Below are 14,731 nucleotides of genomic sequence, written 5' to 3'. Positions count from 1 at the left end.
AGGTGAACCGCTGCTCCTGAGGAGGGTGCTGTCTTGTATTATCTACAGTATGTGCTTCGAGACCACTCAAGAGTAGCAGATTAGCAACACACAGGAATCGATTGTACTGCAGCCAGAGAATACACAGAGATGGGTCCACGTGGAGAAACAGAGGAGCAACCATTAGTCAAAGGATATGGTATATGCCTTAGGAGTTCACCTAGGTGTGACAGAGATTCACTCAAGGCCATAAACGTTATGCAATATAATCTCTCATGGTTCACTCTGAAATGACTGAGGAATAAACTATGAAGACAGCTGTAGTACATGAATGCAGACCACCCCCCATTACTTCAGAAGGCAACACACTGGATGGGCATTAAGCAACTGGGCATGATGTGTGCTTTGAGAAGGTCACCCAGGAACAACAGTGAACAAACCATATGCCTTGTAGTTATGCAGTCAGCTTTGGTAAATGCTCTTATGGGTCCTCCTTGGAGCAACAATAGGGAAAACATGGTGTGATTGACCATAGTATTTGGCTAATGAATACAGCAAAGTGTGGCAGGGAGTAATTGCCAGGGCCGGTTTTGGTTCCCAGTCCGGCCCTGGTCGCTGTTGTACCAATAGAGCTCTGATGTCCTGGGGACTTCTGTATCATGAAGTCTCAAACTGGGAAACAAGTGTTTCTTTTAGCTCCTGACTTCCAGGATAGCAACATACCGCTGTCCAAGGCTGACTCAGGGAAGAACTGCGGGCTAGATAAACTAAGCAACACACAGTAACATTTAATAAAACAATGTCCAGACAGGGACATTACTCTGAGAGGTAAAGTTGTAAAATGAATACATAACTAAATATTACACATAACATTGCAAATACATACAACATTAGGGTAGAATTAACAATTTAGAACAAGTCTTGTAGGGGCCTCGCAGAATAACCACAGGGTAAATCACCCACCTTAAAAATGTATCACTGGGGCATTTAATCCTGTAAACCGAGTCTGTGTTTTGATAGCCACAAAATTATTTTTAAAAAACAGCAATGTCTCTAACAAGGCCGATTGCAATAAATATATGGATTTTCACAATGTAATCAAATAAAAAAAATACTTAATTTCTAAGAAATACATTCTTATAGAAATATTATACATATTTCCCAATTTATATTTAAATAAAAATAGAGAATTTTAAATAACCTAAAACAGCAATGCACATTCTTATAATTTATATAAAAGGCATATAAGCATTAAAATGGCTCAATACCAAGATGCAATACAGTCCACAACCCCAAATCACAAATGTGAATGAAATGAAAATAATTAGATCCACAGACTTTAGTTGGGGTTTACAATTTAACATAAAAACATACCATCCCCTTTGACAATGGTTTTCAGACTCAATAAGACTAACTTATTGGCTTAACAAAATATTCCCCCTTAAAGGCGGAAATAACTATTAGGCAGATCTAAAAACATTATTCCACATTGACATAAATCTCCCAATGGAAACATAAACATGTTTTTGGCCGGGCATAAAAAACGGTCAATTTACACCAAAGCACTCACTAACGAACTGTCACAGTCTTCTGTCCTGGATTGAATTTTCCAATGAAAGCTTGTGGGCTGCAGCCTACGGTCTTGATTGGTTGTCTTGGACGCCTAGCAACCAGGATGTTTTATGTTTTCGGGGAAAGAACCATAGCCTTCCTTTCCTACAATATTGATTCCATGTAAGCTTTCAGCTTCTGAAAACTGGTGCCCCTGCTCCACTGGTGCCAACACACTATTCTCACTCCACCCTGCCTTGGCAAAAGGACCATACATCAAGATTCTTTGGGTTTGGCACAGTTCTGCTGTCTCCTCACATGACTCGTTTCAGATCGAGCCTGGGCTGGCTCTGCTCTGTGAGGCATGCTGTATTCAGGTAGGGACTTGAAGCTCCGCCCACACCCGGCCCATATTTTGCATTGGCTTGTGTCATTGTCCACTGTAAACTGTGACTGTTCATTGGCCAATAGGCGTCGTAGTCCCTCCTTAGTACTGCCATGTTTAATTTTGTTACCTCTCAAGGCGACACCCCCTGTTACGTGTGTTGTTACTCAGTAGGCTTTAATTACTGCCTCTGAGCACTATTCTCTAAAATAGTTTTGTCCTGTCTGCAACATGCTCTCTCCTAAAGCTTTTTTACAATTTTTATAGCACGGGCATCAAACGCATTTGCAATGAAATAGGTCTCACATTTGCGAGAGTGTAAGCTATTGGCATTGTAAATGACAATGACTTTTATTTATCTGTTTTAAAAACAACACATAAATAAAAGGCATTGCCATTTACAATGCCAGTACCTCAAAGTCTCGTAAATTCAAGACCTATTCCATTGCAAATGCTTTTTTTTAATCCTGTGGCTACGGTAAAGCCATTTGCTTCTGTTCTATCCACCTGCATGCTCTCTCTGTCTCCTTGGGTGCAGTGGTGTGGAAGGAAAACAGGTAGGGCTGCAGTTGCCATGTGAGCCTCAGTCACCTGGCTGACCAAGTGAAGCTTGGTGGCTCTCCATTGGCAGGGGAAATATTTTTTGTCCAATGAGGGTTACGGGCTGTTTCTCCCACCCCTAAAGGGGAACAGATGAATAAAGCATATGATCATGCGATGATCTCAAAGGGGCATCTAACAGAAAACAGGGCACAGTCTCTATAGTGCGAAGTTGCTCTAGAAACCTTTTATCAGCAGTGAGTGCCCGAAGCCTCAGGACACTCGCTGCAGTATGATAGACACCATGTAAGAGTGGCAAATTTAAAAGATGGACTCTTGAGTCCCACTTGGTGCATTTCAGTGAGATTTAGTTTAAAGGGTCAGCTCCTGTTGGTTTTTCACCGTCAACTATGCTAAGACCTAGAAACCCTTTTAGTGCAATATTTACTTGAGTATTTTTGGAGTCCATCACAACCCTGCCACAACTGTTCACTGCTCCTTAAAAGTAGCTTTAAGGGCTCCTTGCTTGACTTCCTAAGCAGACCTGATGATCTCCTGAGTTGGAGTTCTTTCTCAGCAGTAGGGGTGGGCAGAACTCGCAGAGTTTCACTTTGCGGAATTATGCGGAGTTACAAAAGAAACTCAACAAGATTCTATGGAGTTCCACTCCACATGTCGGGTTGCTCATGCTGCAATTTAGCACCAATAGCATGAGCAGCGCTAATAAATCAGCATAAAAGGCACCATCTGGTGTGCAAGAGTGCACAGCCAATCAAGTTGATTTTGCTGCCGCTCAAGTATAATATCTACTCAGGTGGCAACAAATCTACTTGAAAGCAGCCCTCTGACTGCAACTGCTCACAACTGCCCGCATTTGAAAATGGTGCTGGGGGCATCAAATCTCACTCGCATTTCTGGAGCCTCACAGGGAAAAATTTCGCCATGCGGCAATTAGCAGAATTTGGCCAGAACTTCTCATTACAAGAATAACACTGAGTCACCAAATTCTGCCAATTCTGCGGGTGGTAAGCAGCATTCTGCCTACTCCTACTCAGCAGTATATTCTGAACCACCCAGGCAAACCATGCTCTCTGCATGCACTCTCTAGCCACTCAAGCCTTGAACCTCTTGCAGGTGACACAGTGCCCACTCTCATGGATCTACAGCAGGACCAGACCAACAGAAGCACAGGACTTCTTCTTCAGTTAGCTTAGCTAGTCCATTGTCCACAAGTCCTGTTGGAGTGTCAGGGAGCTGCAGCCATACTCCCTTCCGAAAGTTTTAAGAGTCCTGGACCGCAATATATAAGTGGGTGCATCCCCAAGGTTACTAATATGGATGTCAGCATTTCTGGTCCATCACCTATCTTTTACAGGCTCCTTCTTAGTTCTTCCTGACTGAGAGGAGGCTTATAAAGAGAGGTAGAGATGTGTGTGGTTGCCCAGGCACCCTCACAAGGTAGTAGTGCCTCATCATCCCTCCACCCCTTACTGTCGGATGTACGACGTTACAACGCGTACTTTTACAACGCGTGCCGTTACTACGCAACTTTTACAACGCAAGTCGTTACAACGACTTGCGTTGGGGGGGCGCAGGATAGTAAATTTTTTAATTTACTATTCCAACTTCAGTCCCCGTGGATAGTAGGGAAGGAGTTGGATAGTAAATTAAACTATTTACTATCCTGGAGCGCCCCCCAGCGCAAGTCGTTGTAACGACTTGCGTTGTAAAAGTTGCGCGGTAACAGTAAAGCGTTGTAAAACCTTTGTTGTAAAGGTTGTTCCCACTTACTGTCACCCAGGATCCAGCCAGTGCCTGTCCCACCCTTGTACAACATCGAAGGTAAATTACAGATTGTATCCCTCGCCAAAATCCGTGCATAGCATTCCCTGAGTGTGTCTGCAGCCACACAGGCCTGGGGTTTTATCTCCAAAATCTTCCAAGAAGCCAACTATTAAGCATCAGAGATGTGGATCCCACATTCCCCATTTGTCAACACTGGGAGCTTCACCTAAGTTAAATGACGAGCTTTTGACTGTAATTACCTATGGAGAGAAAGGATGATGAAAGGATGTAAACTGGGTGTGATTTAGGACTCTTCGTGTCTTACAGCAGCATAGACCAGGGTGAATTTTGGCCCAAGTACCAACAGCTGAGTCCTGTTAAATCTCAGGTAAACTATGAACATTGTATGATGGAATTGCTGTACATTTGGATTATCCCTTGTTATAAACTAAAACCAATCTGTCATCCTGTTTCATTATAGACAGTTTTAATATTGCTGCAATAATCAGAAGCCTAATGGTGCCTTCACTGCTTCCCCTTCCGGGGGGCTGGCCTATGGCGCCTTGGGGGTGGTGCAGATTTGTGCCGTGGTCTCGACCAGTGGGTGCGGCCTGAGCGAGCTGGTACTGCTGGAGGCCAGGAACAGCTTGCAGTTGGTGGGACTCCCCTGCCTGGGGCTCCCCCTCCTGGTCGGCAAGCCCCTTGGTTGGAGACTCAAGTGTGGATGTGTGTTTAGTCCCGTATACTCCTGTGCTTTTCCTAGAAACACGTTTGGGAACTTCTGCACCCTGACTCCCTGCCTGGACTGAAGCTTGACATCCGCTCCTCTGCTTCTCACTATAACCCCAGGGGGTGGTACCTGAACCCTCGTGCCCTACCAGGGCGTAAGGGTTCCCTGGCCTGCTCCAGGGCGAGAGACAGTTGGACTCTTGTTGGCATGCAACGACTACTAGTGAATGCCTAGCACTGCAACCCCACCCCCCATCAGGTGTGCTGGCTGAACACTACCAAATGTATTGCACTGTGCGCCTATCAAGATCAAAGTATTTTTTTTGTTTTCTGGGATTATTACCCAGTGCCTGTGACTCTTTGTCTTCACTGCCTTGTGAGGCTGCCTTATTGACATTCTTGCTTGGTTTAATCCAGTTGGTCAAGTGGTGAAGTGGCCCTGAATGGTGTTGAAGCATGTCGTATCAGTGGGCAGAAAGAAAGGCCCTCCCACAAACCTCTGTACGCCGCTCCCTGTGTATCGTCCATTGAAGGTTTCCTCCATCGGGCTGTAGGGGCCGTGTCCAAAGAAATAGAACTTGAATAGAGGAGGCTCTAGAAGGACAGACACACTGCCTATGCTTCCTCCCCTTGGGTTACCTGCCTGTAGTAGTGTGGTGGTGCCTTCCCAGGATAGGGGCCCTATGTGGGAGTGCGAGGAAGATCACATGGGGGCCACCCCATGAACAGACAGATTTATAACCCCGACAACATTAGCCATCAGTCCAAGGCAAAAAAGAAAAAAAAAGGAAAGCCTGTGCATCTCTCCAGCCCTCTGCACAGTTTTTGCCGGTGGCCCGCTTATTCCCATTTCACCTAGAGAGGAAAGGGACTCTCTTTACGGGAATGTCTTGATTAGAGACCTTGAGACATTGCTGAATAACAAGCTGGACCAAATCCTGTTGAGACTTTCTCATATTGAAGATGAGGTCTCTGAATTATTTTCCTTGATGAACAAGGGGAGGGTTGGGTGCTGCCTGGATCAGGGTATTGAAGAAGAGCTACAGGGGATGGGTGAACCTATCCCGTGGATGGGCCTTACGGCAACCCTTGAAGCTGGTGGTGTAGTGTCAGGATCCTCCCAATCAGGTTTAAACCTATTGCCTGTGGAAGTACCTCATAGCTCCCGTAGTATTGATCCCCTTCCACATCCTCAGGATAAATTATGGGGAGTCAGTCCCCTGCATCCACCATAAACCCAGGAGGTGTGCTAAATTTTCCCCCAGCAGCAGCACCCTATGTCATGGCCCTAGGTAATGTCCTCTCTTATTCCAACCCTAATGGGAATCATATCAAGAACTTAAAAATAAGGAGATGCACTGGATTAGCTCACATCTCTCTCACAGGAGGGAGCTTGCAAATGCTATAATTATGGTACGGAGAATAAGCTGGATAGGCAAGGAAAGGAAACCCTGGCCAGGAGACTGCATGGTGGATAATTGTAATAATCCCTGGCTAGTTGGCAAACTACTTGCCCCCCCCCCCCCCGATTGACATGAGCCCCACCAGGTATAGTCGCCTGGCCACTGGGATTTTTCTACAGACCAGGCAGTCAACTTAATGCTTCACATTCTTACTCCTCTGGTAGGAGGTCCCGCCCAGTTAACAACCAACTTGCTATTAGGCCACCCCCCCATTACCCATCACCAAGAGATTTCTCCCTTTGAGTGGATTGGAGTCTTGCGATTGACTGGACCAATCTAAATCTTCCTAGTCTCAAAGAACCCTCGGTGCCCTCCAGATAGTTGGAACTCATCAACCAAAGGGTCTTATGTTGCTGTCCTGGAATATTGCAGGTCTTGCTTCTAAGTTTATTGACCCTAGGTGGGTGTCTACCTCAAACCCTTCCACAAAACATGTCTTCAAGAAACATGGGCAACTGATAATAGCTATTTTCTGGAGAGATTCATGACTTATTTTGTACCTGCAGTGCCTTCATAGGCTGGTAGGGCCAAGGGGAACTTAATTATGTTTGTTAACATTGAGTTGAATGGGTTCACTTCTGACCTCAAGTGGCAAGTACACACATTGCAGGGTGTACAACTTACATTGCCTGGACATTCTCCAATGGTTTTAATTAATTTCTATAACAAGGGAGGACGCTCTGAGCCCTCTGAAACCTTGTGCCTTGAGTTCTATATCAGCGATAGATGATGACCAACCGCTAATCATACTTGTTGGCGATTTTGTCACCTATCTAATCTTTCCCCAGAGGGTGGTGCCTCCAATGGTAGTTGTTGGTTGAACTAAGGCTTACATTTTGTTCACTCACAGGAGGGGCGGGTGTTAAATGAGATCTTAGATGCTCACAACCTGGTCTTTACTATGGAGAAATTGGCAAATTCCTTGAAACCCGCAATTTGTCCATCTTATAAAGGGAGGGGCAGTGGTTTGCTTATTGATTTTGTATTTGTCATATCACCACTATATTTGCTCTTTTCTCATTTTAAAAGCATTTCAGCTCTTTCAGTGACCACAATCCATTATCCCTAACCCTGGACATTGCCTTGGGCCCAACACCACAGTCAAGGGGTGCCCTCATGAGTTTGTCTGTTGTAGACAAAGGGAGAAGGCTGAATTGGGATTAGGTGGACCCTCAGTGTCAACAAACTTCCCTTTTTTCTTCCTTCCTGAATGATTTTAATGTTTGTCTGGATAGTGATGCGGGGGGAGGTATTGGAAGCTTATGAAGGCATAGTAAGGCTGTGCAAACTTTTTAGTGTTACAACTTCTAGCACTCTGAAGTTTCAAAACCCAAAATGGTTTGATAGGGACTGTTCGAGAACTTTGCAGGCAGCCCTGAAGCAGTCCCTGAGGGACGGGCAATTGATTAGAAATTGGCGGGCTTACAACTTAGCTCAAAAGGAGTGTAGACATAATTTACAGTAGTGTGCCTGGCAGGAGCTCTGTGATGCTTGTGAAACGGGGGATAGCTGCCTTTTTTGGAGTGTTGTAAATAGTCCTTATTTTCTGAGGACCCTGCCTTGCTTTTGCATCATCATATCCCCAAGCAACAGTGGGTGGCTCATTGTGAGGGTATTTATAATCATGGGGTGGAGTGGGTGGTAAAACCCCTGGGGCACCTGCTAAAATTGGTAACCGAGTGGTTTTCACATTGGATGAAATCCAACAAAGAATTCTTGACTTGTCCAAAAGCAAAGCCCCAGGCCCAGATAGTATACCTCAAGATCTGTTTAAAGCTAATATTAAGGTTTGTGCTTCTCTATTAACGTATATTTTGAATGCGTCAGCACAGGAGGGGTTGCTACCCTCTTGGTCTACTACCGTGATCGTCCCCATATTTATGGAGGGTGAAAAGGAGAATCTGCAATGCTATGAGCCAGTCTCATTGTTGGATGCTACGGTTAAGGTTCTGGGAGAGTGATTCTAAATAGGCTATCTGACTAGGCAGAAGAGAATAATATCTTGAGTGACATCCAATATGGATTTAGGGCAGGGAGGTCGACTGCAGACCAATTCTTCAACCTCCATTTAATTATCAACAAATATACGGTGGCTCGGTCTGAATCCCTACATCTCACATTTATGGACCTGACATCCGCTTTTGACAGGGTGAACCGTGCAAAAGTGTGGGCCTTGCTCAGTAAGTTGGGGGTCGATCGTAGCATTGTAGCATTATTATCTGATCCGCATTCATTGACCTCAGCCTCAGTGCATTTTTCCCAAAGAGCAACATGAACTTGATCATTTTCAACAACCTGTGGGGTTCACCAGGGGTGCATATCTGCACCTTTCTTATTCACTTTATAAGTGAACGGATTAGAGTCTGCACTCCTATTGGTGTATGCTGACTGCCCTAAGATTAGGAACAGATTTCTCCCCGTTCTGCTATATGTGGGCGATGCAGTCCTGATGACTCGGACCGCACAAGGGTTGGACTTGCTGCTGGCCAAGTATGTGTCTTTTATGGGACTCTTTGACCTCTTGGTTAATTTCTCGAAGTCCTATGTCATGTTATTGGGCCCCAAATCTACAAGTATTAAGACCTTCAAGGTATCCAATTTTACTTTGGCCAAAGTCAAGGCCTTCCCTTATCTTGGAGTTTTATTTGACGTCAAAAATTGTTGTAAACCCCTGGTGGAGGCCAAAAGATCAGAGTGTTGCACATAGGCTTGGGTCCAGGGCACCAAGGGACCTCTTAAAAATCTATCAAGCAAAGTGTATTGCAAAGCTGCGCTATGGCAGCAAGGTTTGGGGGTACATTAAGGTGGATCGGATTCAGACTATGGATAAAAACTTTCTGCGCAAGTTGGCCCAGATCCCCCAGTCCACCCCGGCATTTTCTGTGCACTCGGAATTGGGACTTGATTATGTCCAGCTCCTGTGCTGGATTAAGATGTAGGGTAGGGAGGAACTGAAGTTAAGCTGGTTGATTCTTGAGGACTGTCTGTCTCTGGACTGGGTAATTAATATACCATGGACTGCTCATGTTAAGGCTTCCTTTTTTCACTTTAGGTAGGCCTGATATTTTTATGAATCCGCACATAAGTTGGGAGGTTGTTCCTGCAACGCTCCCGTTTGGAGAGAGAAAGATTAGAGCTTCAGAAGCCAACAGTGAGGGGTCACGTGCTTCTAAAAACGGTACAGGGGGTGGAGCCATCCTTGGGCTTGGTTCGCTCACAGCATGACAGGTTTTTACTGAGAAGGTTTAGGTTTAATCAATTGCATCATCTTTTAGCTACCACCCATTGGGTGGTTTCAACCTGAGGAAAAGACACCTTGCAGCTGCGAAAATGTGTCTGCAAGATTTGCTCCATATTATGATGCTCTGCTCTTACTTCCGTTGGCCGAGGAAGGCTTTTTTAATCCCTTTGCTGAAATCATTGCACTTTAAACAAGTTAGGCCTGCCTTGTATTTACAGATGCTACCCACGGTACAGGTGACTTTTACTGTTTTATCCTTTTTACGAGTTGTCTGTGCATCGAGGGAAATGAGACCTGATTAACTGTTTTATGTGTTCCTTGTTTTTATAAGTAACTATTGTTTGCTTTTTTATTGTTATTTATTAAACTGATTTTATTGTTATGGCTCTGCATTCTTTTATGGTGATTTTATCTACCAAATAAAGATTAGTTGAACTTCATTTGCGTGCTGTGCCATTGCCTAGAAAAGTCATCTGTGACACCTAACAGAACTTGCTATGCAAACCGGCTTATTTTCAACAAAATTTCATAAATGCAGTTTCATTTTTATGTAAAATTATGCAGATTATGCACAGGCCTACATGTGAGAAGGCCTGGGAAGCAATTCGTTTCATGTGTAATTTTTTGGTATTTCTCATTGTGTGTTACCTGAAAAATCTGAAATGATGCTATAATGCCAAGCATCATAAATTAATGTCTGTTCAGGTAGAAATCCTCACGCTGAAGCACAGAAACAATTCGAACGAATAGAAGGAGGGCGGATGTTGTTCGTGGCACGTCTGTTTGTTGATCTTGTTTTAACGTGAAATACAACCAAAATGAGTGCAAGTGCACATTTCTCTTTAAATAGAGCAATAAATGCACAATTTGAATTTCACAAATTGTTATCGAATGTTTCCGAAATCTTGGATAAGGATGCAAAAGCAAATTTCACAAATGACAGACACCTCTACTTGTGAGGAAACTCTATTATCTCACTTATCCACCACCTGTCAGTACATATATAAATACATTCCCCCTTGCAGCCAGGCAGCGCTCTGTACCTTGCACACACTATCCGCCTACCTAGCATAATGTTATAATTGAATCGCTGGCTTCTGCTGTCATCAGCAAAAGCCCAGGAGTGAATTACAGCCCTTGTATTTAATTTGAGAGCCCGTATCGGCTACTCACATCCAATAATTAAACTTTGTACATTTCTTGCTTATGTCAGTGCCTCTCCACAGTCGGTCCTGCAACTCCGCCTTTCATCATCTCGGTAAACCTGCCACTAGGCGCCTAGCAAGGAAGACGAAAATCGCAGGGAGACAGCAATTAGGGTGGGTAGGATGGTTACTTCTGTTCCTTTTCAGAATCTGCTGTGCTTTTATAATAATATTCTTTACGTAGATGTAAGTATCGCGGGGGTTTCTGCTAGACCCTTTAATGTAGCGTGTAGTACTGGACCTAGCTGATAGTACCGAATCTGCCGTAGACAGTGTTCGAGCAACGCCTTGCTGCTTCCTGTGAAGAGTTTCTAGGTGGGGTGCTAGGCAAGGAGAACGAGAATCTCGTTGCCAATGCAGAAAGGTAGACCCAGGTGTGGGTAATGGGGTTCTGCAGTCGAGTTCTTAGTAATCAGTGAGAAAAAAGCATTGGTAAGGTCAATAGATTGCACCTTTGGAACCAATTGGCTGTGGCAACAGGTTTTGGCGGTGCTGTATAGTGTCGGTATATTGTGCAGAATGGTGACAATTCTAATAAAAAAAGGTGCAATGGGGGTTGCCTCGTTCCACTGATGCACTCATGATCCAGGATGCATGCCCTAGCGAGCAGAATGACGTGGGTGGCTTTTGCTTTAATTTGTTTCTTGCCCCCAAGATGGCAGATGGCAGATGGCACTTGGATCAGTGAATTAAAAAACAACGTTTTTTAAGTGCGACAGCACCAATAAAAACAAGCATTTGCAATGCAATAGGTCTTGCATTAATTAAGTTTGAGCTATTGGCATTGCGAAATATTGCAACACCAATTGCAACAACAGTCTATAAATTGTAGGCCAAAAGAAATGTGCATTTATTTTTGTAGCAATGGTGGCATGCTGCGATTGCTACAATAGTTAATTGTGGAAGCGTTAACAATTTAATGAGTGCACTGATGGCTGGTGGTGTGTGTACCTGTAGGAATTGTGCACTGATGGCTGTTGGTGTGTGTGCCTGGTGTAAGTGTGCACTGTAGGCTGGTGTTGTGTGTTCCTGGTGGAAGCGTGCACTGACGGCTGGTGGTGTGTGTGCCTGGTGAAAGCGTGCACTAACTGTTGGTGGTGTGTGTTTGCCTGGTGAAAGTGTACACTGACGTCTGGTGGTGTGTGCCTAGTGGAAGCATGCACTGACGGCTGGTGGTGTTTGTGCCAGGTGAAAGCGTGCACTGATGGCTGGTGGTGTTTGTGCCCGGTGAAAGTGTGCACTGACGGCCGGTGGTGTGTATGCCTGGTGAAAGTGTGCACTGATGGCTGGTGGTGTGTGTGTGTGCCTGTGGAAAGAGTGCACTGACGGCTGGTGGTGTGTGTGCATGATGGCAAAGCGTGCACTGACGTCTGGTGGTGTGTGTGTCTGGAAGCGTGCACTAAAGGCTGGTGGTGTGCGTGCCTGGTGGAAAAGCGTGCACTGACATGTTTAAAAGTAAAGTGAGCCATACTGTGATTGCTACAATACTTAATTGTGGATGGGTTAACAATTGATGCATGCACTGATGGCTGGTGGTGTGTATGCCTGTAGAAATTGTGCATGGATGGATGGTGGTGTATGTGCCTGGTGGAAGCGTGGACTGATGGTTGGTGGTGTGTGCCTGGTGAAAGCGTGCACTGACGGCTGGTGGTGTGTGTGTGTGCCTTTAGAAATTGTGTACTGATGGCTGGTGGTGTGTGTGCCTGGTGAGTGTGCACTGACGGCCGGTGGTGTGTATGCCTGGTGAAAGCGTGCACTGACGGCTGGTGGTGTGTGTGTGCCTTTAGAAATTGTGCACCGATGGCTGGTGGTGTGTGTGCTTGGTGAGTGTGCACTGACGACCGGTGGTGTGTGTGCCTGTTGAAAGCGTGCACTGATGGCTGGTGGTGTGTGCACCTGGTGGCAAAGCGTGCACTGACAGGTGGTGGTGTGTGTGTCTGGAAGTGTGCACTGAAGGCTGGTGGTGTGTTTGCCTGGTGGAAAAGTGTGCACTGATATTTGTTGGTAGGCGGATATGTAGACACAAACGATGGCCAATTGGGTCTCGAGGTAGGCACATTTTATGAAGGAAACCGAGCCAAGGCTCCAATTAACGTCAGTTGCGATGGTGCTTTCAGTGATGTGAACTTTGGTGTGCTGGTAACTGAGCTGAGACCAGTAGCTTATTCAGCACAGGACAGTGCACAGCGGTCTGCTTGGGAATGGCTTCGGGTTATGAACAATCCGAGTTTGGCTCCTTTTTCTCTAGGAACCTTTATAAAAAGTTGCAACTAAGCCATGATTTGGAACACTCTGCCTCAGAGGTCATGTGCCAAAATTCACACATGCAAAACATCTTGTGATGTGAAGTATAAAGAGCAGCAGTTGCATAGAAATATTTTGCTGACACAAATTAAAAACAGCATTTCCTTGATCACGGAAAGTTTTACCTTACGCCATGGGAAGCTGCAACACAGGTAGATGCTGAAAAGCATACCTAACAACCATTGGTAAATACAATAGGTCACAAATGAAAGATGTTGTGGGTTCTGTTGAGGGTTTTCCTGTATGCAGGAAGTATGGCGCCTTAACTGGTAACGGTAAGTCTTAAGTGAAAAACAACAGTAATTGAACGGTGCTATAAGGTCAGAGTAGACCCAAAACCTCTGCAGAGAGTGGCAAAGGCCCACTCAGTACTACAACAAAAAGTCCTGTGCACACGTTATGTAAGGTATATATCAATTTCATAAATAAGCGAAGACCAATTTGTAAAAATGAAACAAGATAGATGCCAATGAATGATTCTTTCTCAAAATTGTATTGGACCTTCCTTTCTGGAAGGGTAACATCAAAGAAAACAACCAGCCGAAATGCGTTTCGTCATGCAGGCGAGGCGCCCTTGACTCTTCAGGGCTGGGGGTAGAGAAAAAGACATGGTACAGTGTGGAAAAGTATAAATACATGAGGGATTTGCTATCTCAAAGTGAATAGCGCAGAAAACCACCTCAGGTGAGTGGAAACCCTATGGAAGTGAAAGCGACTTAATATAAAATATTTTATGTTGACATTACACACAAGATAGGTAGAAACCGAATTGTGGGAGCACAGTTCTGTACTGTTCAGAATAAATGAAGATTTGATAGGATAGGCTCAAATTAAGCGAGGTCGACTGGGTGGGAAATGTTCTACGGCCTACTGTTGAGCCAAGCAGGAGAAGTGATGTAACGCTTGAGTGGGTGAAACATATGAAAAGAGACATGGATGCAAAAATATTTAGAAAAGGGATATACAAACATATTAGTTAGATTCTTGTTGCCAAACATTCTACACATAATGCTAATCAGATGGCGAAAATCAGAACCCATATCAAACTCTATATGTAAGGATCGGTCAGTAAGCAAACAAATTAATTAACAGAAGGTAAACACTGGTCAAAGTATCCTAAATGAGGGACTTAAAAGAAAAGTAGTGAACACTACTCACCCACGTCTCATATCTAGAAAGTTACTTTTAGATACTTCTAGTTGTTACTTTTTGCATTTAGCCCTAACTAGTGACATTATTGTACATGTCGAGAGTGACTGTTTTGCATATGTATCATGTTTCGATTGGTTGCGCTCTGCCTATAGCTCTGATAGCAAAGCGAAACACAGCAAGGACCCCCTGATAAGGATTGGTTTCCTGGGTCAGGGCAAAGAGCAATTGTGAGTAAAGTACCCAGGCAAATATGTAAACCAACTACCACATGAAATTTACCTCAAAACATATTAGAAAACTAAAAAACACTATGACATGTATATATCCGGATATAAATTTAATAACATACTATTCATTAAAATTGATACATAGTTTTACACAACAGATAAAAAAGCAT

The sequence above is a fragment of the Lissotriton helveticus genome, chromosome 3_1 (assembly GCF_964261635.1).
Source record: "Lissotriton helveticus chromosome 3_1, aLisHel1.1, whole genome shotgun sequence".
Lineage (NCBI taxonomy): Eukaryota > Metazoa > Chordata > Amphibia > Caudata > Salamandridae > Lissotriton > Lissotriton helveticus.
Note: the sequence above shows the minus strand (reverse complement) of the source record.